This window comes from Dasypus novemcinctus, chromosome 25 (assembly GCF_030445035.2).
Source record: "Dasypus novemcinctus isolate mDasNov1 chromosome 25, mDasNov1.1.hap2, whole genome shotgun sequence".
Taxonomy (NCBI): Eukaryota; Metazoa; Chordata; class Mammalia; order Cingulata; family Dasypodidae; genus Dasypus; species Dasypus novemcinctus.
This window is the reverse complement of record NC_080697.1, coordinates 27,492,593-27,516,127: the sequence shown is the minus strand read 5'-3', so window position 1 is coordinate 27,516,127 and position 23,535 is coordinate 27,492,593. Positions and strand designations below refer to the sequence as shown.

General features: G+C 39.6%; 1 long non-coding RNA gene across 1 annotated transcript in view; it reads left to right on the top strand.

The window, feature by feature from the left end:
- The window catches only part of LOC111764399 (uncharacterized), a 39,939-nt gene extending 16,693 nt beyond the window's left edge, over positions 1-23,246 (top strand). The window contains exons 2-4 of the long non-coding RNA XR_002797019.2: positions 21,688-21,769; positions 21,904-21,998; positions 23,009-23,246. This is a non-coding gene — a long non-coding RNA (uncharacterized lncRNA). The remainder of the gene's footprint in view (positions 1-21,687; positions 21,770-21,903; positions 21,999-23,008) is intronic.
- The last annotated feature ends 289 nt before the right edge of the window (positions 23,247-23,535 follow it).

Here is a 23,535-nt window from a genome sequence, read left to right as displayed (position 1 = left end):
AATGTGTGTAACCAAGGTAAATGGGGGGTAAGAGAGGAGTTTCGTGAGAGTACACAAGGATGGATATAAAACATGTAATATTACACCATAACATATAGGAGATGACAGACTGATAATGTAAACCATAATGTAAAACATAGGATAACTAAGAATGTAAAAAAATGTGTATCCTAAAGTATGCACCACAATGTAAGCACAGATGTCACCTTGTTTGAAAGCTATTGTCTCAGACTCTGTACATCACGTTAAGTAAATATGATGTGAATAGGGTGTAAGAGTATCGCTGTGGAAGGGAAAAGGTTTTGTGGTGAATGTATGGGACTGCTGTATACTATATATATGCATTGCTGTGGTCTAGGGCTCCTGTGAAGAGAAGCTCAATAATTAGGGGGGGGGGAAGATAGGATGTAGAATTTTTTCCAAGTCAACACGTATTCTTTATCTAACCTTTAAACCCATCACTATATGCCATTTCCTAGTAAGGGACCCTGACATTATATTGGGCTTCAAATTTCAGGGAGTTCTGGACCACAGAGTGGTTCAACAATGGCAATGGAGGAATACTGGTATAGGATACCATTGACAGGGGATATATGGCTGACAGGGAGCTGTACAGAACATATGTCCAGGGTGCATGGCAATGTTTGGATATACTCATAGTGGCAACAATTAAAAACCACAGCAGGGGGGGTACTGGGTTCCTGGCCAGTGGTGCTCTGTCGTGGTCCCTAGGGGAGCAGCAACAGTCTCCCAGGTGCAGCGGCGGGGACCGGGAGGGAGTGAGGGTTCAACAGTGAGCCCCTGACGCTAATGACTATGCTTGTGAGCTGATAAGCCTAAAATAAGAACAAGGCCTAGGGCAGCATTGTGCCTGGGAATTTCCTCCTGTCAGCCTTCATGTTACTCAAATGTGGCCAGTCTCGAAGCCAAACTCAGCAGTAAATGCAATGCCTTCCCTGCAGCGTGGGACATGACACCCGGGGATGAGCCTCCCTGGCACCGAGGGACCACTATCAACTACCAACTGATGATGCAACTGGAAAATGACCTTATACGGAAGGTTCAATGCGGATCAGCAGAATATCCCTGTCTACATAAAATAACATGACTTTAAAATGCTGTTTGACCTAATGTAAGGGGGAAATGGAAAGGAGAAATGAGTTTATATGGCTACAAGTCTCTAAAAAAGAGTCTGGAGGCTGTCAGAAGGATTGCCCTTATGCACAACTGAGCAGAGTCTGAGAGACAGATAAAGCAGATACAACCCCCAGGTATTGGTTCCTTTGAGGGCTAAAGAGACCCATGGGAGTTATGGTCATGGCCGATGGGGTTAACTACCAGGTCAGATGGCCCCTCTTTGGAACTGGTGTTTATGTGTGATGAATCTGGACTCAGATGGGATCTCTCTTCATAAGACTTTCATGCTAATGTGCTGGAGGTGCAGTTAGTGTTGGGGTTTAAGATATATTTGGGGGATTTGAATCTCTGGACTGACAATGTGATAGCCAGGTCCTGAGCCTCAACAGACTCCAGCACCTACAATCTGATTTATTGGACTTACCACACTCAGCTAAGATGGAGTTGAAGAAGGACAACCACCACACCATGGAGCCTAGAGTGATGACAACTGAAAGTGGGAGGATTGCATCCAGCATCCATGTGGAATCTGAGCCTCCTCTTGACATAGAGGTGCAATGGACACAACCAATCCAATGTCCACATAGAAAAGGTGGCATTGGATTGAGAAAAGTGGACATGATGGCTGATGGGTATGGGGAAAGGCAGGAAGAGAGGAGAGGTGGAGGCGTCTTTGGGACATGGAGCTGCCCTGGATGGTGCTTCAGGGGCAATCACCGGACATTGTAAATCCTCACAGGGCCCACTGGATGGAATGGGGGAGAGTGTGGGCCATGATGTGGACCATTGACCATGAGGTGCAGAGGTGCCCAAAGATGTGCTTGCCAAATGCAATGGATGTGTCATGATGATGGGAATGAGTGTTGCTGGGGGGGGAGAGGTGGGGTGGGGGTGGTGGGGTTGAATGGGACCTCATATGTATATATTTTTAATGTAATATTATTACAAAGTCAATAAAAAAAAACATTTCATAATAATACTAAGATGTTATTGATGTTAACTTGAAATATACTTAATATGGCTCTTTTTAAATGTTTGAAAAATAATATTTTAAAAATTTCTCAATTTTAATTTGTATTGTGGAAAAGATCAATTATGGTGGCAGACTTGGCCCAGTGGTTAGGGCGTCCATCTACCACTTGGGAGGTCCACAGTTCAAACTCTGGAACTCCTTGACCCGTGTGGAGCTGGCCCATGTGCAGTGTTGATGCGGGCAAGGAGTGCCGTGCCATGCAGGGATGGCCCCTGCGTAGGGGAGCCCCACGTGCAAGGAGTGCGCCCGGTAAGGAGAGCCGCCCAGCGCGAAAGAAAGTGCAGCCTGCCCAGGAATGGTGTTGCGCAAATGGAGAGCTGACGCAAGATGATGCAACAAAAAGAAACACAGATTCCTGTGCCGCTGACAACAACAGAAGCGGACAAAAAAGAAGAACGCAGCAAATAGACACAGAGAACAGATAACGGGGTGGGGGAGGGGGGAAGGGGAGAGAGATAAATAAATAAATAAATCTTAAAAAAAGAAAAAGAGCAATTATTACAGTCAACATAAACAAAAGTTCTTTTGGGGCCTCAATAAGTTCCAAGAGTGTAGAGGGATCTGGAGACCCTCTACCTTCCAAATAAGGGCCTGAGATCTCCTACTTCAGGACAAACGGCTCTTACTCCCTTAAAAACAAAAGTATATGCATAGTTGTATTTCTTTGTCACTATTGTTCTTAGTGTAATCTCAATTGCACATATTATTTATAACTTTTAACCAAAGTGACTAATTTCTATTTTAGGGAAAACTGAGGGGTGGGTAATTGAGAACTGTTTTACATAAGGATTTTTATGAATTAGCAAAACTTACAAACATTCACAATTTTCTATAGCCACACAACCCCCCTTTTCACCTTTTTTTTAACATGGCAAAAATGAACACAATTCATTAACATGACCCAACGATATAACCTCTCCATTGCATATAAAAATAAGAAGCAGAAGCATATAAACTTAAAATTATGCTTAGCAATTATGGCAGGCCGAATAATGTTCCCACTCTCCCTAAAAGTCTACACTCTAATGCCTGGAGCCTGTGAATATGTTACCTTATGTGGCAAAAGGGAATTAAAGTTGCAGATACAGTCCAGATATCAAAGAGCTGTTTTCTTTCTCAATAGACATGAATTATTTTTTGAGATCAAAGTAGGCAAATAGACAAACAAAAAGAACTGAAAAAATCAGATTCTTTGTTGTCTCTCACTCAGAAGAGAGCAGATCAGAGATCATCAAATGATTAGATCAAAAAATCAAATTCCCAATCATTCCCGGCACCAACAGGGAGTAATTTATGGGTTGTGTGCAAACCAGAATCTAAAACAAAATGCAAAATAAATTGAGAAGAACTAGAGAAATAACGAATCAGCAAAATTTGATAGCCCCTTGGGATGTATTTCTGGGAGTAAAGAAAAGATGTGCCTGGGCTTAAGCTGTCCATGATGTATATTTCTCCAGTACCAAACAGCAGAATGGTGCAGCCTCTGTGGAAAACATTTTGGTGGTTCCACGAAAATTAAGTATAGAATTACCATATGTGGCAGTTTGAAGCTGTTGTGGACCCCAGAAATCCTGCTCTTACAGCTAATCTGTTCCTGTGTCTGTAAACCTATTGCTGGTGAGAACTTTTGACTAAATTACTTCAGTTCAGGGTCTTTGATTAGACTGTGTGGCCCAGGGTGGGTCTTAATCCTCTTCCTGGAGTCCTTTATAAATGGAGGAATAGAAAGCTACGGACACAGGAAAAAGCTGCAGAGACAGGGAAGAACCCAAAAGCTGAGAGAGAAGGCACCAGGAGGCAGAAGCTGGAATCCAGGGAACGCAGAAGCTGAGAGGCAGCCACTTAATCCAGACACTGAAAAATGAGGCCTGGAGGGGAGGGGAGAGAAAGTGGACACTGCCATATGCCTGATGTCTCACAGCTGCATGTCTTCTGATGATGCTGCCCTGTGCCTGATCACCCACAGCTTCAACTAATGATGTCTTGATTTGGATACCTTTATGACCTCAATTGTAAAGCTCATAAGTTAATAAATATCCGTTGTAAAAGCAAACTCATTTTGGATATATTGTTTTGTTAGCATTTAGCAAACAAAGGCACCATATGACCCATCCATCCCACTTTTGAGTATATACTCAAAAAGATTAAAAGCAGGGACTTGAATGGCTATTCATATACCAATGCTCATAACAGCATTATTCACAGAAACCAATGGGTAGAAGCAACCCAAGTGTCCATGGGCAAAGAATGGATAAGCATTCATGCATAAACATTACATACATTGTATGTAATGCAATATAATTCTGCTGCAAAAAAAAATGAGGTTCTGATACAGGCTACATCAATGAACCTTGAAGACATCATGTTGAGTGAAATAAGTCATCTCAAAGGGACAAATATTTACTCCACTTATATGAAATAGAATATGCAAATTCATAGGGACAGAAAGTAAATTGTAGGTTACCGGAGTAACCTACAGGTAGGTGAGTAGGTGGGTGGTGGTGGGGGGAGTGGGAAGTTAATGCATAATAGGTATAGAGCTCTTGTTTGAGGTGACAGGAATGTTCTGGTAATGGATGAGGGTGAGGGTAGCATAATATTATGAATGTGATTATGCTTGGGAGTGATTAAGATGGGAAAGTTTACGTTGTAAACATGTTTCCACAATTAAAAAAAAAAAGGAAAGAGCAACTAAAGAGACAATGCCAATTAAATTTAACACATGATCCTGGAATAGAAAATAATGGAGGAATCAAGGCCCAAAATGACGTATGAAGAAATTGGAGTATGGACTATAAATTTTATTTCAATGTTAAATTTCTTGAGCTTGGTTACTGCACTTAAGGTGATTACATAAGTGAGTATCCTTGTTCTTAGGAACTTTACATGGAAGTATTAAGTCTTCAAGGAGCATATTGTATGCAACTTACTCTTAAATGTTTAGAAAACAGATTAATAGGTAGAAAGATGATAGATCAATAGATCGATTGGTAGATAGCTAGGTAGATAGAATGATATGGCAAATGTAGCAAAATGTTACAATTGGTGGATCTGGGTATCTGGGTGGGGGTATTTGGGTTTTATATTACTTTTGCAAGTGTTCTGTAAGTTTGAAAGTATTGCAAAATAAAAGTTAAAAATGAGGTTGGGGGAAACGGACTTTGGCCCAGTGGTTAGGGCGTCCGTCTACCACATGGGAGGTCCGCGGTTCAAGCCCCGGGCCTCCTTGACCCCTGTGGAGCTGCCCCATGCGCAGTGCTGATGCGCGCAAGGAGTGCCTGTGCTACACAGGGGTGTCCCCCGCGTAGGGGAGCCCCACGCGCAAGAAGTGCACCCGTAAGGAGAGCCGCCCAGCGCGAAGGAGGGAGCAGCCTGCCGAGGAATGGCGCCGCCCACACTTCCGGTGCCGCTGACGACAACAGAAGCGGACAAAGAAACAAGACGCAGCAAAAAGACACAGAAAACAGACAACCGGGGGAGGGGAGGGGAATTAAATAAATAAATAAATAAATCTTTAAAAAAAAAAAAAATGAGGTTGGTATCATATAGACAGTGTTCTCTGACCACAACGCAATTAAGTTAGAAACCATTAAGCAGGAAAATCCCATGTTTGTAAATTAAGAATGACACTTCTAAGAAATTCATGTGTTAAAGAATAAATCACATGAAGCTGGTATAACACAGTGGTTGAGCACTTGCTTTGCATGTACAAAGTTCGAGATTCAATCCCTGGTAACGCCTAAAAAAAAAAAAGAATACATTACAATGAAACCTAAAAATTATTTAGCACTGTGTTAACATACACACATTATGTATCAGACCTTGTGTAATATAGAAGAAAATTTATAGGCCAAAATATTTATAACAGAAATAAAGGCAGAAAATTAATGAGTTAAGGCATTCATCTTAAGAAGTTAGAAAAAGGGCAGAGGAGAATTTTAAAGATAGCAGGAAAAAAGTAGAGAAGAGTAGAAATTAATGAAATAGAAAAGAAGCATACATAAGTGAGTTTCAGCAAAGTAGAAATATTGCTCTTTGTAAAGATTAAGAAAAAAGGAGAAGGCACAAATAAACATCATTAGGAATGAAAAAGTGGTGATAATCATACATGCTACAGAAATTGATAAGGTAATAAGATATAATAAATTTGGAAATAGATAAAACTGTCAAATTCATAGAAGAGTATAGTGTACCCTAACTGAGGAAAGAAAAAAGGAAAAACTTGAATGGTTTTGTAATTATTCAAGAAATCAAGTCAGTGATCAAAACAGCATATTTATAGCACTGGGGATGGGATGGGCACTATTCTACTTGTTTTAGATAAATTAGGACACTGAAGGTAGGTGATACTACTATTGATTACTGATAAGGAAGTTAAGTCATGGATTAAGTAACTTGCCTGAGGTCATACCGCTCCTGGGAGGCAAAGCTGGAATTTAAATGCACACACCTGGCTTCAGGCACATGTTGTGCCAGTATTCTATATTGACCCTTAAACAGTAGTTAAAAATGTCTTTTCACCGAGAAAACAGTAGTCCCAGAAGACTACCACTGAATTTTTCCAATTGTTCAAGGAATGAGTAATGCCAATTCCACACACACTATTCCAGAGTATACAAAAAGAGCCAACACCACATCCTGCACTTATCCAAGGAATGCATAGTTGGTTTAACTTTAGAATGTTAATGAATGTAGTTTATCAATCAATGAATTATTTCAATAAATTCAGAAATCTATTTGATTTAACAGTCATAATGAAAGCTTTAACAAATTAGGAAGAGACGCTTTCATAATCCAATAAAGAGTATTTACAAAAGTCCTACCGCATAAGGTTAAAGGTAGAACATAGAAAGAATTCCCTGTGATATTGGGAACAATACCAGTATATCTGCTATCAATACTTTTTGTCTTTTCAAAGTTATGCCGGAACTTTTAGCCAGTGCCTTAAGGTCAGGAAAAGGTATAAAATATACAAGTATTGGAAAGGAAATGAAATAGTCATTATTCACAGGTGATATGATTGTATACATAAAAATCCAAATGATTTTATAGATTGTTAGAATTGATAAGCGTTTACCAAGGTTGCTGGATGTGAGGTCATGTAAAAAAATGTATTTACATTTGCTAATAAGAAAACAAATCAATTAAAAACATACCATTAGTAATAACACCAAAAAATGAAGTACCTAGGAATAAATTTTTCAAAATATGGATATGACCTCTAATGGTAAAAGTTATGAAGCGGCCGGCAATTCTGTCCCTCTAGTCAGTGATGGCAAACCAGAGAGTCACACCCCAAACCACTTCCTTTTATTGTTAGGTGGCGTTGAGCGATTGAATAAGAAAGAGAATGTCCCGGCTCAGACCGTTGAGTAATTGAATAAGAAAGAGAATGTCCGGGCTCAGATGTTTGATCCGTACTGTCAGCCCAGCTGACAGAGTTATCTCAAATGGCCCCAAGCTTCCTATTGCTTCTCTGGGGAAGGCCCAGAAAACCAGGTTTAACTTAAGACCTTCATTGTTTTAACAATCCAGAATACTAAAAATTTCCTACACCTTTCCAACAGTCTGTATTTGATATATTAAGAAGACCTTGAGATTTTACTTTTTAAAAATGGAGGGATGGTCACCAGGATTCATTCTTCTAGAAAGACTGTAAACTGCCCTATAGATGATGTTCTTCAAGCCCACATTTAGAACTCTGGACAGACTGTTGAGAACAAACAAATAAAAACCTAGTGGTCAACCTTACCCAGAAATGGGCTGATTACCTTGGAGACAACTTCTATCATGCCAGAAAAACACCCACTTTAAAAAGCACTGTAAGTGTCCTTACAGAGATTTTATTTTTAAAAGAGAAATCAGTCTGTTTGAGAGAAATGTAATTCAATTCATTGGCAAACTTTGTGGGGATGGGATAGAGATGGTATCTTGGTGACTGATGAATCACAAGCAGCTCAATTTGTATTCTGGATGTGCTCTAGAAATGTTTTTCTATCTTTTCTTGTCCCTTCCTCATTCTTCCCTTCTCTTCCTCTTCTTCCTCCTTGCCCCCAACAATCCCACAAACCTATCAGATTTCACACTGTGCTTTCCCCCTCATCACTATTCAAGCCTCAAATGCCCTAAAGGGCTGTCTGATGTCCTCTCCTGCCTTAGCCTTCAGGTTTTGCAAATTGCGTGGCTGCAGGATCTGGGATGCTTTCAGCGTAAGGTTTACTAAGAATGTGCCTAGACTATGATTTTGCTAACTTGCACCTTAAAAATGTCTTCTTATTCTTATTTTAATGAGGAAAACTACACTGCTTTCAGCAAGTGTAGAGATGTTTTGGAGAACTAAGTGGAGTGGATCATTTAACCTTCAGCTGAATTCATTTTGAAAAGAAAATCTGCACACATCTTCTTACTGCTCATGAAATGTCTCCTATCTGTAGAGGATCATGTATCGTGACACTTTCCCAACCAGACTGAACCTTCTTTGGGGCAGAAATCTATGGGGCTGTTTTAAAAAATTGTCATCTCTGTCATTGGGACAATGATTATTATTTTTTTGCTGACTAAGAGACAGCTCATGTCCCAAGATCCAATTGATCAAGACACACCTTCATCCTGGTCTGAATTTAGTTCCCACAAATCAGTCAGCATAGTTGTTTGGTTGGAGTCACCTTTGTCCCATCCCCAATTCCTTCCAGTTGCTTCTTCTATTTTTGAGCTTTGTTTTTAATCTCATATTATTCTTTTGATGCAGTTGCAGACATCCATATCTGGTTGACCAGATATTTTTATCTTTTAAAACACTTATTTGCAAATAAAATGGTTAAAACTAACTTTTTAATAGCAAGATCATAAAAATAATAAAGGTGCAATAAATTTCCCCATACTTCTGTATATTACTCTTGCGTGCTGTATTATTTTTTATTCTTTTGTAATTAAATAACATTGTAGGGCAGGGATTTAGTATTCAGCAAGCAGAAGCCACAGCACAGCTGTGAGGTTGAACTATGGGAATGAGTTAAAAGTTAGGAAGGACTTGCAGCTACAGTAACTGAATAATGGAGAAATGGTTGTAGTTCTCTCTAGGAAAACCTTAAATCCAAATGTTAAGGGAGAGAGCAAGCCAGCTTCTACTGCCTGTGAAGCTTCCTGCCACCGACAACTTTGCCTTTGAATTTTGTGAAATCTAAAATCATCTTATGTTTCTACGGAATTTTTAATCTTCTTAGAGGTAAAGCAATACTTCTTAAAAACTTCTTCATGCTTTTGTTCCTCTGTAAATAGTACCCCCATGTTTTGTTTTTGTTTTAAGATGCCTGCCTCTAGTCCTGGAGTTCAGAAACCAAGGAGGGTGTTGAAGACTTAATATCTTAATAGCACCAATTCCCTCCCCACCCCTACCCCCCCCAGGACCCTGGACAGGCCTTTGCTTTGTCTCATGCTTGCTTGCTCTTGAGATAGTGGCATCATATTTGAAGAGAATGTGATTCTTTTGAAGAGTTCACCCCAACCCCCACACAATGGCTCTCCTAACAGAGGGTTCCCCCATTGACACTCGAGTGCATCCAGTTTTTTTGCCTCAAACTGGAACCTCACTGGAGCTTAGAACCTGGGTCTGATTTGGCAGTAACTCAGCTTCCCAATGTGGCATGAGAAGAGGGTGCAGTTTAGCTAAAAGACCCTTTTATACTAGTCTGAACCCATGGGCCTAGAGGATTAGAACCTGGGATCAACAAACAGGACAAATGCTTTGTTTGTGTTGTGATATCTATTCTATATATATGAAGAATATGAGTAACAGTGATGTGTTTATTATTTTGTATCTTCAGTAAGACACAAGAGGCAACACAAATATATTTTTATGGTGACGTACATGCATAATGAATTAAAAAAAATATTGTATTGCCTCCTTGGAGTGGTTTAGTGACCACAAGAAAATTCCTGTTTCAAAATTAATGTAATTGGGAAAATAATTTCATTAAACCAATTTTTATAACCTTAGCCAAAAACAAGGTAAATTAAAAACAATTTCCTTTGTGGGAACATGTACATTTGTTATAATATATATATTTTTAATGCCCAGCACATACGAAATATATGTTAAAAACTATTCAATATTTGATAGAATAGGAAAAAAACTACAGAAAGTGAAGGAAAATGAATTTACCCGTGGGCTTAATTGTCCATGTTTGTTTCTAGTTTACAGAAATAATGGCATGATTATATAAAAATGTATGTACAAGGACTGTAATTGCAGTAGTATTTATAAAAAGGAATAATTTGTAGCCATTTAAAAATGTGATAAATTAATTTGTATCGATTTGGAAGAAAGATGTCTATGATATTTTTAAAATAAAAAATGTATGCAAATACATTTGTGTGTTTAAACTTAGAGAAGAGTTAGGAAGGATACAAAGAAATTATTAATCGTGGTTAAATTTTGGATGTGGGATTGGCTGGATTGAGTGTACTTTATATAATTCGAGCAAGTGAGGAAATGATGGGTAATTCTTGGTACCTGTTTTTTTCTTTTTTTATTGTAAAAATAAAATTATATCCTAAGAAAATGCTATTAGGTTAGATGCAAACCTTAAAGCCAAAGAATCAGGGAAACTTTGAGCCAACACTCCCCTCTGCTGGGAAAGTTGAGTCATGCACTAGCTTGCTCTGCGTCAGATCCCAGAAGTGAGGCGGCTCGGCGCTCCTGGAGCAGGCAGCAGCCCCAGAACCCGCTGTTAGAGTAGGGAACCGACTGCGCGGTAGCTTCAAGCCCGGGCTGCACGTCAGAGTTACCGGGACTCTACACGCGGAGACTCTGACCGGGCATTTTTGCCGTAGGGGCCAGGAATCTGTTCAATCTATTCGTGGTTTTTAAAAAGCATCCTTGGGGGTGCCGATACACAGTCAGATATGTATTCTTGTCTAGATCCTTCTTTTGCCGGTTAGTAACCAGAGCTGATCGCTGAAGTCTGTTGTGCAGGGTTACATACTAGGTTTTTAGTAAAGCTTGGAACCCTGATGCCTGGTTCCTAGTCCAGAAAATTCTTTCACTTCTTCCCCGTGCCCTTTTTATTTATTAATCGTTTTGTGCCCAGAAACCACGTTTTCTCTCGGTAGCCTGTGTGCCTTTCCTTTTATAGGTGTCACCTGGCATTTCCTGGGCTCTCGCCTCCCCGCCCTGTCCCCCCCCCCCCCCAATCTCTTAAGTTCGTTCACAATCAGGTCTTGGATATTCTAAAGTAATACTTTAGAAATCTAGTCTCTTTTCCTTTATTTCCACTGAAAGGCACTCAAACGCAGAACCCAGACTTGGAGGGCTTGGGCTCCATCACTCATGAGCTATGTGAGCTTGGGCAGGATGAAGCAAGCCTCTAAGGCTGTTTCCCCATCTTTAAAGTGGAAACAATGGTAGTACCTTCCCTTGTAAGGTGGTTGAAAGCATCAGACAAGATCACCCATGATAAGCATCTAGTCTCAGTGCCTGGCACCTAATAAACATACGTCCTTATTTTTCCTAATACAATGTGACAAAATTGAGGGTAGTTAGAAGGTATAATGTCACACACCGGAAGCTAGACAAGCAGAGGCAGTAATGCCGTGAATGGAGGTCATTTATTTCAGAGAAGCTCTGAAGAAGCCGAGTGTCCATTTAACCCTGAAAAAACCCCCATGGAAGTTACGGGAGGACATATGGAAATGAAGGCACTGAAAAACCCCACAAAAATAAAACTCTTTTCTGTTTTCCAATTTAAAAAATTTTCCTAATAACTATTTTCCCTATTTTCCCATCTTCACATGAGAAATTAGACTTCCCCCAAAATGAATATTTTATGAAAAAACAAGTTTATTCACAGAACAAAGTGGCTTTAGATCTCGATGAGCAGTACAATACAAAGTGTTCAGATACTCATGACTTCATAATTACTGGTTATTTTATATCTATGAACAGCACACTTTTTGAAACCCAGATGTCGGAGTGGCGTTTATTCTTTTGGGGCAGGAGGGGGTGAGATAATGGATATGGAATACATAACATTTGAGGGGACACAAAGTGAAGTGTCTGTATTTGGGATTTGGAGTCCATGTGATGGATGCTCTAGGGGCTCAGAGCAAGGAGGAAGCCTGGGAATGCAAGAAGTGGGGGGATGCTGAGAGCAGGTAGATGTGGGCTGGCCTGGGGCCCCATGGACAATAACTGCTTATATAAGTGGTTGACAGACTGTTGCACATGATAATCACCCAGGGAGATTTTAAAAGTCTGAGTGCACGGGTCATACCCCCGACCAATTACATTAGAACACCTAGGGGTTGGAGCCAGGCATGAGTATTTGTTGAAGATCCCAGGTGGTTTTATGCCAAAGGTTTGGACCCATTTGTCTCCATGAAGATCCTTTCCCCTCATTTCAAAATCTGTCCCATCTGCCTTTTTTTATGGCCTGAGAGTCCACCAATTAGGATCTTGTTCCTTGGAGTCTTTATGTTCCATTACCTGCTTTTTAAGTCAATTCAGAGTTGTAGCTGAGCAGAACCCGCTCTGCTTATATCCTAACTGCAAATGATAATACAGGCATTTTTCTGTGCAGCTCAGACTAGTTAGCCCAGAAGACAGGGTATGGATAGTTAGAGTGGGAATTCTCAGACTTTTCTATTTTCCAATTTAAAAAGTTTTCTAAATACCCTATAATTTTTATGTAACATTTATGCAATCTAAAGCTTCCTTGAAAATAAAAAAAATTAAAAATTTTTTCCAAAAACTAATTTTCCCCTTGTCTTCACATCAGAAATTAGACCCCCCAAAATTCACAGAACAAAGTGACTTTAGATCCTTGATGAGCAATAAAATATCAAAAGTGTTCAGATACTTGCCCAGAGCTCATTTTCCCTCATGACTTCATAATTACTGGATATTTTATGTCTATGAACAGGGCCATTTGAAACACAGATGAAACTCCAGTTTCTTAGTCTATCAGATGATCTGTCTGGGTTATCTGTGACTTAGGTATAAACTTCTAATGATTTATTGGATCTTAAACTAAAAATAACAGCAGGCTGTGGTTGACCTTTGAAAGAGTTTCAAAGAAGGTGGAATTCATACTATGATGGCTTATGGTGCAGCCTCCCTTCCTCTCTATGAAGGGTCCTTCTCCAGTGACCCAGTGCCCTTCTGGACCCTTTTCTCCACAGGTTTCATCAGCTTTCCCATGCCTGGCTCCTTCACAGCCTTCCTCCTTCCCCGTTCTCTATAAGTGAATCACTGGACCCGAAGAATTTTAGTAGTTCTACAGCTCATTCTTCAAAGTCAGCTATAAAGGAACACATCCTCCTCTAAGAAGGCAAAACCCAGTATTGCCAGGGCTTGTGCCTGAAGGGTGAAGGTCCTATGAGGAGTGGTTGCCAGTAAGAAAGGTCAGCTTTACCCCTTAAATTTTATAGTCCTTTTGAGGCAGAACTCTCAGCCCCAAGAAGTTGTTTCTCCATACATGTATATGCAGTGAGATGGAAGCTATGGCAGGAGGGATGTCATTTTATCCTCTGATAAAAGGAAACCTGACTGCAGAGATGGACTGATTATGATCTCTCTTTGAATGAATTTTTACATTTTAACTACGTTTTGATGATGTTCTTTCATCATTTGTAACAAATGTTCCCAACAATGTAAAGTGATGGTGGTGGGACGATGTATAAGAATCTTGAATGGTGTGTATGTTTGTTTTGTAAACTCACAACCTTTCTATTAAAAAATATTAAAAATTAATTGGCCATGGATATGAGTAGTTTATATATCTGACCTTGTGACAGTTCCATTTTGTTTTAATTATTGTAACTTTGTAATACATTATAAAATTGGGCAATGTGAATCCTCCAAAGTTATTCTTTTTTTCAAAGTGGTTTTGGCTATTTGAGATGTCTTACCCTTCCATATAAATATGATGATTGGTCTTTTCATTTCTGCAAAGAAGACTGTTGGAATTTTGATTGGGATTGCATTGAATCTGTAAACCATTTTGGATAGAAATGACATCTTAACAATATTTGATCTTCTAGTCCATGGACATTGGAAGTCCTTCCATTTATTTAGGTCCTTCATTTCTTTTAGCAAAATTTTATAGTTTCCATGTATAAGAACTTTACATCTTTGGTTAAATTTAGTTCTAGATATTTTATTCTTTTAGTTGCTTTTATAAATAGAGTTTTTCCTTGGTTTCTTCTTCAGATTGTTCATTACTAGTGTATGGAAACATTACTGATTTTTGTGATCTTGTACCCTCCCATTTTTTTCTGAAATTGTTTATTAGTTCTAGTAGTTTTTTGTGCAATTTCCAGGATTTTCTGTATATAGGATCATGCCATCTATGAATAGGGAAAGTTTAAATTCTTCCTTTCCAATTTGAATGTCTTTTATTTTATTTTTTCTTGCCTAATTGCTCTGGCTAAACTTCCAGTGCAGTGTTGGGTAACAGTGGTGACAATGGGCATCCTTGTCTTGTTCCTGATCTTATTTAGTCTATTTAGTCTACCACTGAATATGATGTTAGCTGTGGGTTTTTCATATATGCCCTTTATCATGTGAAGGAAGTTTCTTTTAGTCCCTAGGTTCCTAAGTTTTTCATTTCAAAATTTTTTTGTCAAATGCCTTTTCTTGATCAATTAAAATTATGTGGTTCCCCCCCTTCATTCTATTAAAGTGGCATATTACCTTAATCAATTTTCTTATCTTGAAACACCCTTGTATACCAGGGGTAAATACTATTTGATCATGGTGCATAATTTTTTGAATGTGCTATTGGAGTTGATTTGATAGTATTTTATTGAGGATTTTTCCATCTATATTCATAAGGGATATTATTCTCTAATTTTCTTTCTTATGGTATCCTAATCTGACTTTGGTATTAGGGTGATGTCAGCATCATAGAATGAGTTAGGAAGGGCTCCCTCCTTTTAATTAATTAATTTATTTTTGGAAGACTTTGAGCAGGGTTGGTGTTAATTCTTCTTGGAATGTTTGGCAGAATTCACCAGTGAAGCCATATGGTGATCTTGAGCTTTTCTTTGTTGGGAGGTTTTTGATGACCGATTCAATGTCTTTACTTGTTATTAGTCTATTGAGATCATGTATTTCTTCTTGAGTCAGTGTAGGTAATTTGTGTGTTTCTAAGAATTTGTCTGTTTCAGCTAGGTTATCTAATTTGTTGATATACAATTGTTAGTAGTATCCTCTTATAATCTTTTTATTTTTATGGAGTTAATAATATTTTCCTTCTTTCATTTATGATTTTAGTTGTGTCCTCTTTGTTTTTCCTTTGTCACTGTCACCAAAGGTTTGCAAATTTAATTAATCTTTTTAAAGAAACAAATTTTGGGTTTCATTGATTTTTCTCTATTGTTTTATTATTTTTTATTGCATTTATCTCTCCTCTAATCTTTATTATTTTCTTCCTTACTTGATTTGGGTTTAGTTTGTTCTTCTATTTCTAGATCCTCCATTTGTGAAGTTAGCTCTCTGTTTTGAGATATTTCTTCCTTTTTAAAATGCAGTTAGAGCTATAAATTCCCATCTTAGCACTGTTTTCGCTGCATCCCATAAATTTTGGTATGTTGTGTTTTCTTTTTCATTCACCTCAACATATTTCTGGATTTCTCTTCTGATTTCTTCATTGACCTTTGGTTGTTTAAGAGTGTGGTATTTAATTTCCACATATTTATGAATTTTCCAGTAGTCCCTCTGCTATTGATTTCTATTTCATTTTGTTGTGGTTGGAGAAATATATTGTAATATTTCAATATTTTTAAATTTATTGAGACTTGTTATGTGACCTGATATATGTTCTGTCCTGGACAACATCCCATGTACACCATAGAAGAATGAGTTTTCTGTTGCTATTGAATGAAGTGTTCTATATATGTCTGTTAGGTCTAGTTGATTTATAGTTCAAGACTTCTATTTTCTCACTGATATTCTGTCTAGATGTTCTATTATTATTTTTTAATTTTTTAATTTTAATTTTAATTTTTTAAATTAAAGTTAATAGATCACAAGGAATGTTACATTAAAAAACAGAAAAAAACAAAAAACATAATAGTTCCCATATAACCCACTCTCCACCCCCCACCACATCATTTTTGTAAATTGTAGATATATACATCACCAAAAATATGTTACATTAAAAAATATAAGAAGTTCCTGTCTACCCCCCACCCCCCTACCCCACTCCTCCCACACCAACAACCTCTCCCATCATTGTGGCACACTCATCGCACTCGTTGAACACATTTGGGGCACTGCTGCAGTACACAGATAATAATTTACCCTGTAGTTTGCACTCTTCCCCAGTACATTCAGTGGGTTATGGCAGAATATATAAAGTCCAGCATCTGACCCTGCAATATCATTTAGGACAACTCAAAATCCCAAAATGCCCCCACATCACATCTCTTCTACCCTCTCCCTGCCTTCAGTAACTACTGTGGCCACTTTGTCCACCAGAATGCTAAAATTTCTTCTATTACTCATCATAATAGTTTTATAGTAGAATATCAGTTAGTCCACTCTAGTCCATATTTTATTCCTCCATTCTGTGGACCCTGGGATGGTGATGTCCGCTCCACCTCTAGATCAAGAGGGGGCTTAGATTCCAAATGCATAATGGATACAATTCCTCTGCTATCAGTTGTAGGCACTCTTGATTCCCTGGTGTGGTGGTTGACCATCTTCACCTCCCTGTTAGCTGACCTGGGTAAGACCAAAGAACCAGAGAGTAGGAGTTGCCATTCTGCTGAGGCTCAGGGCCCAGCTGGCACATGGGCAGTCCAGAGATTCAAGTCTCCTGAGTATGGGCCATCCCTAGCGCCAACCACAGGTTCAGTAAAAGTGACAGAAGAGGCATGTGTAGAAAAGTCACATCTGAGTCCAGCTCCATCACACTCAGGAGCACAAATTCCAATGTAGGGCCCTCTGACATGGCACAGAGCTCCAAATCTATCTGCCATGACTATATACCCTATGGATCTCCGTAGTCTTCAGGAGAACCAGTATGTAGGGTTGTATCTACTTTCACTTTTTCTGGGGTCCTGCTGAGATGTGTGTAAGTGCGACCCTTCTGATGACCTCCCAACTCTTTTTGGAAGACTCTTAGCCATATAAACTCATTTGTCCTTGCCAGTTCCCCATTTTATTCAAGGTCAAAGAGCAGTTTTTAACACATGATCCAACATGTAGGCTGAGATATTCTGCTGGTCTGAGTTGATCTTTTTTAAAAAAATTGTTTATTTTATTTTATTTTTTTCCTCTTTATTTTCTTTTAAAATTACAGTTAAAAAAATGAGGTCCCCATATACCCTCCACTCCACCCACCCACCCCTCCCACAACAACAACCTCTTCCATCATCGCGGCACATCCACTGCACCTGGCAAATACAATCTGGAGCACCACTGCACATGGACAGTGGTCTGCATTGTAGTCCACACTCTCCCCCAGTCCACCCAGTGGGCCATGGCAGGACACACAACGTCCAGCATCCGTCCCTGCAGCACCACCTAGGACAACTCCAAATCCTGAAAATGCCCCCATACCATATCTCTTCTTCTGTCTCCCTACCATCAGCAGCCACCGTGGTCACCCATTCCACATCACTATTACAATTTCTTTCCTTACTAATCACAATAGTTCCCCTGCAGAACACCAGTAAGTCTACTCTAATCCATACTCTATTCTTCCATCCTGTGGACTCTGGGATGGTTATGTCCAGTGCCCCTCTTCATCAAGAGGGGCCTTATATTCCACATGGATGATGGATGCAATTCTCCTGCTTGCAGTTGTAGGCACTGTTGGCTCCCTGGTGTGGTGGTTGACCCTCTTCACCTCCCTGTCAGCTGGCCAGGGTAAGTCCAACAAACCAGAAGGTAGGAGCCACAAGTCTGCTGAGACCCAGGGCCTGGCTGTCACATGGACAGTCCAGAGATTCAGGACACCAACCCAAATGCCAGCCACAGGTCCTGTAGAAGTAACAGAAGAGGCATGTGTAGAAAGGTGAGTTGACCCTTTTATTTGAGGTCTCCTTCTAGTTGCTTCTCCACTTAGTGATTGGTAGTAATCCCTTGGTGCCAGAGAGGCTCATCCCCTAGAGTCATGTCCCATGTTGGGGGGAAGGTAATGCATTTACATACTGAGTTTGGCTTAGAGAGTGGCCGAATTTGAACAACATGGAGACTCCCAGGAGGTAACTCTTAGGCACCCTAGAGCTCTAGGCCTAGTTCGTATTTCAGGCACACAGGCTCCTAAGCATAGTCATCAGTATCAAGGCTCATTATTGGACCATCCTTCCTTGTTGATCTTTGCTGTTGCACTTGGGGGATTATTGTTGTTCCATTGGGGAAAATGACAGAGCTCCCCTGCGTGGGAATTCAGCACTCCCTCAGTTTACGTTTGTAACTGTAACTACTATAAAAATACCCAACATATATCATAACATATTTATGTTCCCTATATACATGCTCTGGAGAACTCTGCCCCACCCTTGTATCCCCCATCAATAACACCCCACACCAGATTTCCTCCCCTACCATAGTTGAACCTCTCTGTGGTCCAAAACTTCTTTAACAATGAATTCTAATATATTGCCAAATTCAATTAAAAGGAAATTGAAATACAGTGATGGATTTAAAGTTTAGAAATAGAATACATAGTCATCTAGAAACACTAAAGTAAAAATAAATTGGTGTATTACTAAAATGAAAAATATTATAAAGCTTTGTTTCTAATGTTTTGCCTTTCATCACTGTAAGAGGTGTTGACCTGTATGTACAGTGGCAAGGCACTTTCATTTCAAATTGATGTATTGAAGTCTTCTACTGTTAATGTAGAGCTATTTCTGTTTTCAAATCTGTTAGTATTTGCTTCATGTATTTCAGGGCTTTACCATTAGATGCATATATATTTATAATTGTTAGGTCTTCTTGTTGATGTGATCCCTTTATAAGTCTATAGTCACCTTCTTTGTCCCTCTTAAAAATTTTTGTCTTAGAGACAATTTTATCTGATACTAGCATAGCTACCACACTTCTCTTTTGGTTACTACTTGCATGGTATATTTTATTTCATATTTTCACTTTAAACCTACTTATGTCTTTGAATTTAAGGTGTGTCACTTATAAAAAGCATGTAGTTGGGTTACGCTTTTTTATTCATTCTTCCAATGTTTGGAGAATCTGGAGAGTTTAACCGTTAACATTTAAAGTAACTACTGATAAAGAAGGACTTTCTTCTCCCATTTCTTTACCTACTTTTTGTAGGTCTTAAACATTTTTGTCCTGCAATTCCTCCATTAATGTCTTTTTTCATAGTTGTTTGATATTTTGTAGTCTTCCAAGGAGCTGACCAAAATAAACAAAGCAATACCCAAAACACCTTTCACAGTCTTTGGAAATTGTCTTTGCCTTAGCTGGTACCCTCATTCAGAGTTTAGCTCTCCTAACAAGATCACTTTAGGCAGAAGTGAAATATTGTATCCTCACCATCTTTTCTGAGCCTCAGTCTTGTGCTACATGTTGGAACCAACATACAGGCAGTGCATGATGCATATAGGGTTACTTTGCTCCCTCTGGAACAGGACCAGGGATCCACAATAGATGTGCAGGCTGAGTCCACAATGCCCCATGGTGGGAGTGGGGGAGGGGCCAGCAGGGATGCCACATGCTTCTTCTACTGTTTTAAGGCTGGGTTTTCTTAATTTAGCACTCACCTGGTTACTGGAACCCTTTAACTGTTCTGTGGTTCCTAGGAAAATGGCTCTGCCTGTTTTCGCTTGTTGGGGGAATGCCACCCTGGAGCATCTTTGCTAACCATTTTGGTTGACTGGAAGCCAAAATCTTCATTGACTAAGATTTGGAAACATGACTATTCACTTTTCTGCTTTCCCAGAATCATAGAAGTATCTTTAGAGACACTGTCATCACAATCTCAGGCAGGAATGCCTTCTACAGTGCCTTATAGGTAGATTTCTGGATTCTCATGTTGTTTTAATTTGTTAGATAGATGCCTATAGATCTGGGCATAGGGCTTCAGATGTGGCTGCCTAAATGGGATTACAGGGGGATCGCAAAAGCCCTAGATCTAGACTTCTTTAAATGCGCCCCAAGGCCGAGGTATTTAGTTTTCATATCCTGCTATTGGAGAACACTCCTAGGTCTGTATTTGTCTGAAGAAAAGTTTTACCTTACAAGTCCCCTAGATGGTGCTACTTGCCAAGTGTGAGTGTTTTTTCTTTTTTCTTTTCTTTCTTTTTAAGATGCTGGCATCTCACTGTTGCCCCCAGGCCTAAGTTAGCCTCCATTGTCTAAATGGAAAATTACAATTGTCAGACGTGGTCAGTGACGCCAGAGAGGATCTCTGCTGAAAATAACCCTAACCTCTGGGTATTTAAAAATGGTTTACAGTAGGAATGCAATGGATGACTTGTTTATGTGTGCAGCACATGGCTCTCATTCATTGTCTCATGACTGTACCATCAGTGATTCTGTGTGCAGGGAAAGTTTTAGTTATAGGTTATTGAGGTTGATATTTGCAAAGGTATGACTAGTGGCGGGGGTGGAGGAGAGGCATGTCAATATTTAGGTAGAGTCTGTGCCCTCACTCTTCCCTATCTTTTCATGGTTCAACTTTTTAGATAAGAAAAATATCTGGGATCCTGATTGATGCAAGCCTCTAAATGCCTCCTTTATCTGTTCTCCATGCTTCCTGAAATGCCACCAGGAAACATTCAAATCAATGTTTCAGGAATTAACAGGAGCCTTCTTTTTAAATATAGATCAGATATTCACACCCATAGCTCGATGAAATCATGGTGAGGGAATCAGAGCTTTGATAGTCGGGATGAGATGATTTAGGAATATAGGGATTTTTTTTGTGATGGGAAAGGGGCAGAAAACTTAAATGGGGATGTTCTGGGGGGAAATTATGGGCATCAAGGGGGAGTGGGTGAAGATCTGGGAGATGTCAGATGGTGGAAGGACTGTAAGAAACGAAGATTTAGTTTAGTTTTCACATAAAAGAAGAAAATATTAATTAATGTAACCTGGCAGCCTCAGTCTCCCACTCCTGGGTTAAACAGGAACAAAGGAAACCAGTTTAAGCCAGTCCTATAGGCAATAAAAAAGATGCCCAAGAACGAGCTAAGTCAATACCAATTCAACACTAAATTCCATTCCTTATTTGGCAAAGGGGAGCAGGTAAAAACTAAAATGGTTGGAATGTGATGGGGGAAGCGGTTAATCACAAACTCTTGTGCAGGAAAGTTAAATCTTCTCAGGTAGGTTATAACCTCTGAAGTGTCCAATCTATGGAGAAACAGAGGAAGGGCTTGCATGCTAGGTTTAGGGATATAAATTGTGTCATTCTTCTTTGTTTGGAGCGCCAGCCACGTCTCCTTGTTGTGCGCCCCTTCTTGCAAGATGGAGAATAACTTTTTTTCTTCTCCACAATCAGATGAGCCTTATTTTCTTCCAGAAAATGTTTTCTTTCTTCTAGGAAGCACTGAGATGGGAATGAGAAGGAACAGAAGACACCCTTTGCCAGGTGGTACTGAGGACTGCCAGCCTCCTATTTGAAGGTAAGACTCCTACTCCAGCATGGATAGACCCGTGAGCTGTCTCAGTAAAGGAGATGTCTGTTTGTTTTTGCTGGGGTTCCTGATACCCATACATGTGCACTCTAACCACTTTTAAGTATTTTGTTTACTCCCAGGGTTGCAGTATACTGAGAAAGTCACAGTGCATGTAGTCAACTTGTATGTCTTTGGAGGAGAAAACTTTGACTGCCCCTTGGTGAAAATGCTCAAGGTAGGGTGTGACTCTTGATGTGATTTGTTAGATGTTATTGGCCATATTTTATGGCTTTGCTTTACCTTTTGGGGCAGTAAATTGTTATCTGTCAGTGAGGTAGGCCATCAGGGGAACTGTGGCATGAGAGCAGTCCCAAGTTTTAGTTGCCCTGTATTTTGGAGGAGTCAAATATGAAATAAGGGAAGAGATCATTGGAAAAGGAACAGTAGATATCCAAGTCAATTTCAGTTTTCTTTTTGCTGTTAATTGCTGTATTAAAGTCTGAAAAAAGGCTTTTCTCTGGCTGTCTTTGTTTTCCTTTGCCTCACTCCCTAAACTGTGATTCCAACTTTGGTATTCTGTAGTCCACTGATCTGGGGCTGCAAAGAGTGTCTTGAAGGAAAAAAGAGTAGAAAAATTGAAAAAGGCTGATAAATGACCATCTGTGATGTGTATCTTGACACCTGGAGCATAGACATCCCAACCTTAGCTGCTACACCCTACTTTCTGTAAATCAGTGCAGATATCTGATTTAGGTGATGAGAACACACAGTCCTTGCAATTTATCTGCCTTAGACATAGAGTTCTATTATGCCTTCCTTGTGCATATGATCAACTTTACTGATAAAGACTTAAAATATCACCTGTTCCAGGTGTCCCCACTTTAAGAACTCTTGAATAGAATTCAGTTTTCTCAGCTTTGTATTCAATATCCTTTATGCTCTGTTCCCAACCCTACAATCATAGTCATTTTTCCCTTCCAATACTACTCAAGCAAGCCAGGTCATTGGTCAGTAAGGTCTTCCAAGGCCAATATAGTGACGTACTATTAGGGAGTTGTATTAGATACCCAATGAATCTTACTTCCTTGAATTCACACTCTATGTAGTCCCCTCCCTCTGTAAATCTGGACTGACAATATGACTTGCTGGGACCAATAAAATGTGGTAGAAATCATGCTGTATAAATTCTGGGCTTAGGCTTTAAGAAACCTTGCAGCTTTTGCCTTGTTCTCTTGCTCTTTGTAGGTGCTACGCAAGAGTGCCTGAGCCGGTTTCCTTGGGGATATGAGTTATTGGAGAGAGAGAGGCCCTGGAAGATGGCAAATCATGAGGAAAAGAGTCGGATTATCTGGTCTCCAGTTGTTCCAGTCATCCGTGATGAAGGCCAGCCTCTGAGTAGGGTCATCCTGAAACTGTAGAGCAAAGAGAAGCCATGCTGCTGAGCCCAACCCAGATTGCAGAATCTGAGTAAATAAACCTTTGCTATTGGTCTAAAACACTAAATTCTGGGAGTGGTAGTTACGTAGCAGTAGATAATTGATCTGATATTTTAAGTCATTTTTGTGACTGCATGCCATTGAGCAACTCATTTTATTAGTCAGCTCCTTATTCCATGGGCTTGCTTCACATATATATTCATGCTTTCTCACAAGCCCATGCTCATGTTGTTCCTTCAGCCTGAAATTTCACTCCCTGTCTCTGAGTTCTCCCTTTTATTTATCAAAATAAAGCCACTTCTGCCTTCTCTGACACCAACTAGAATTGATTCTTCT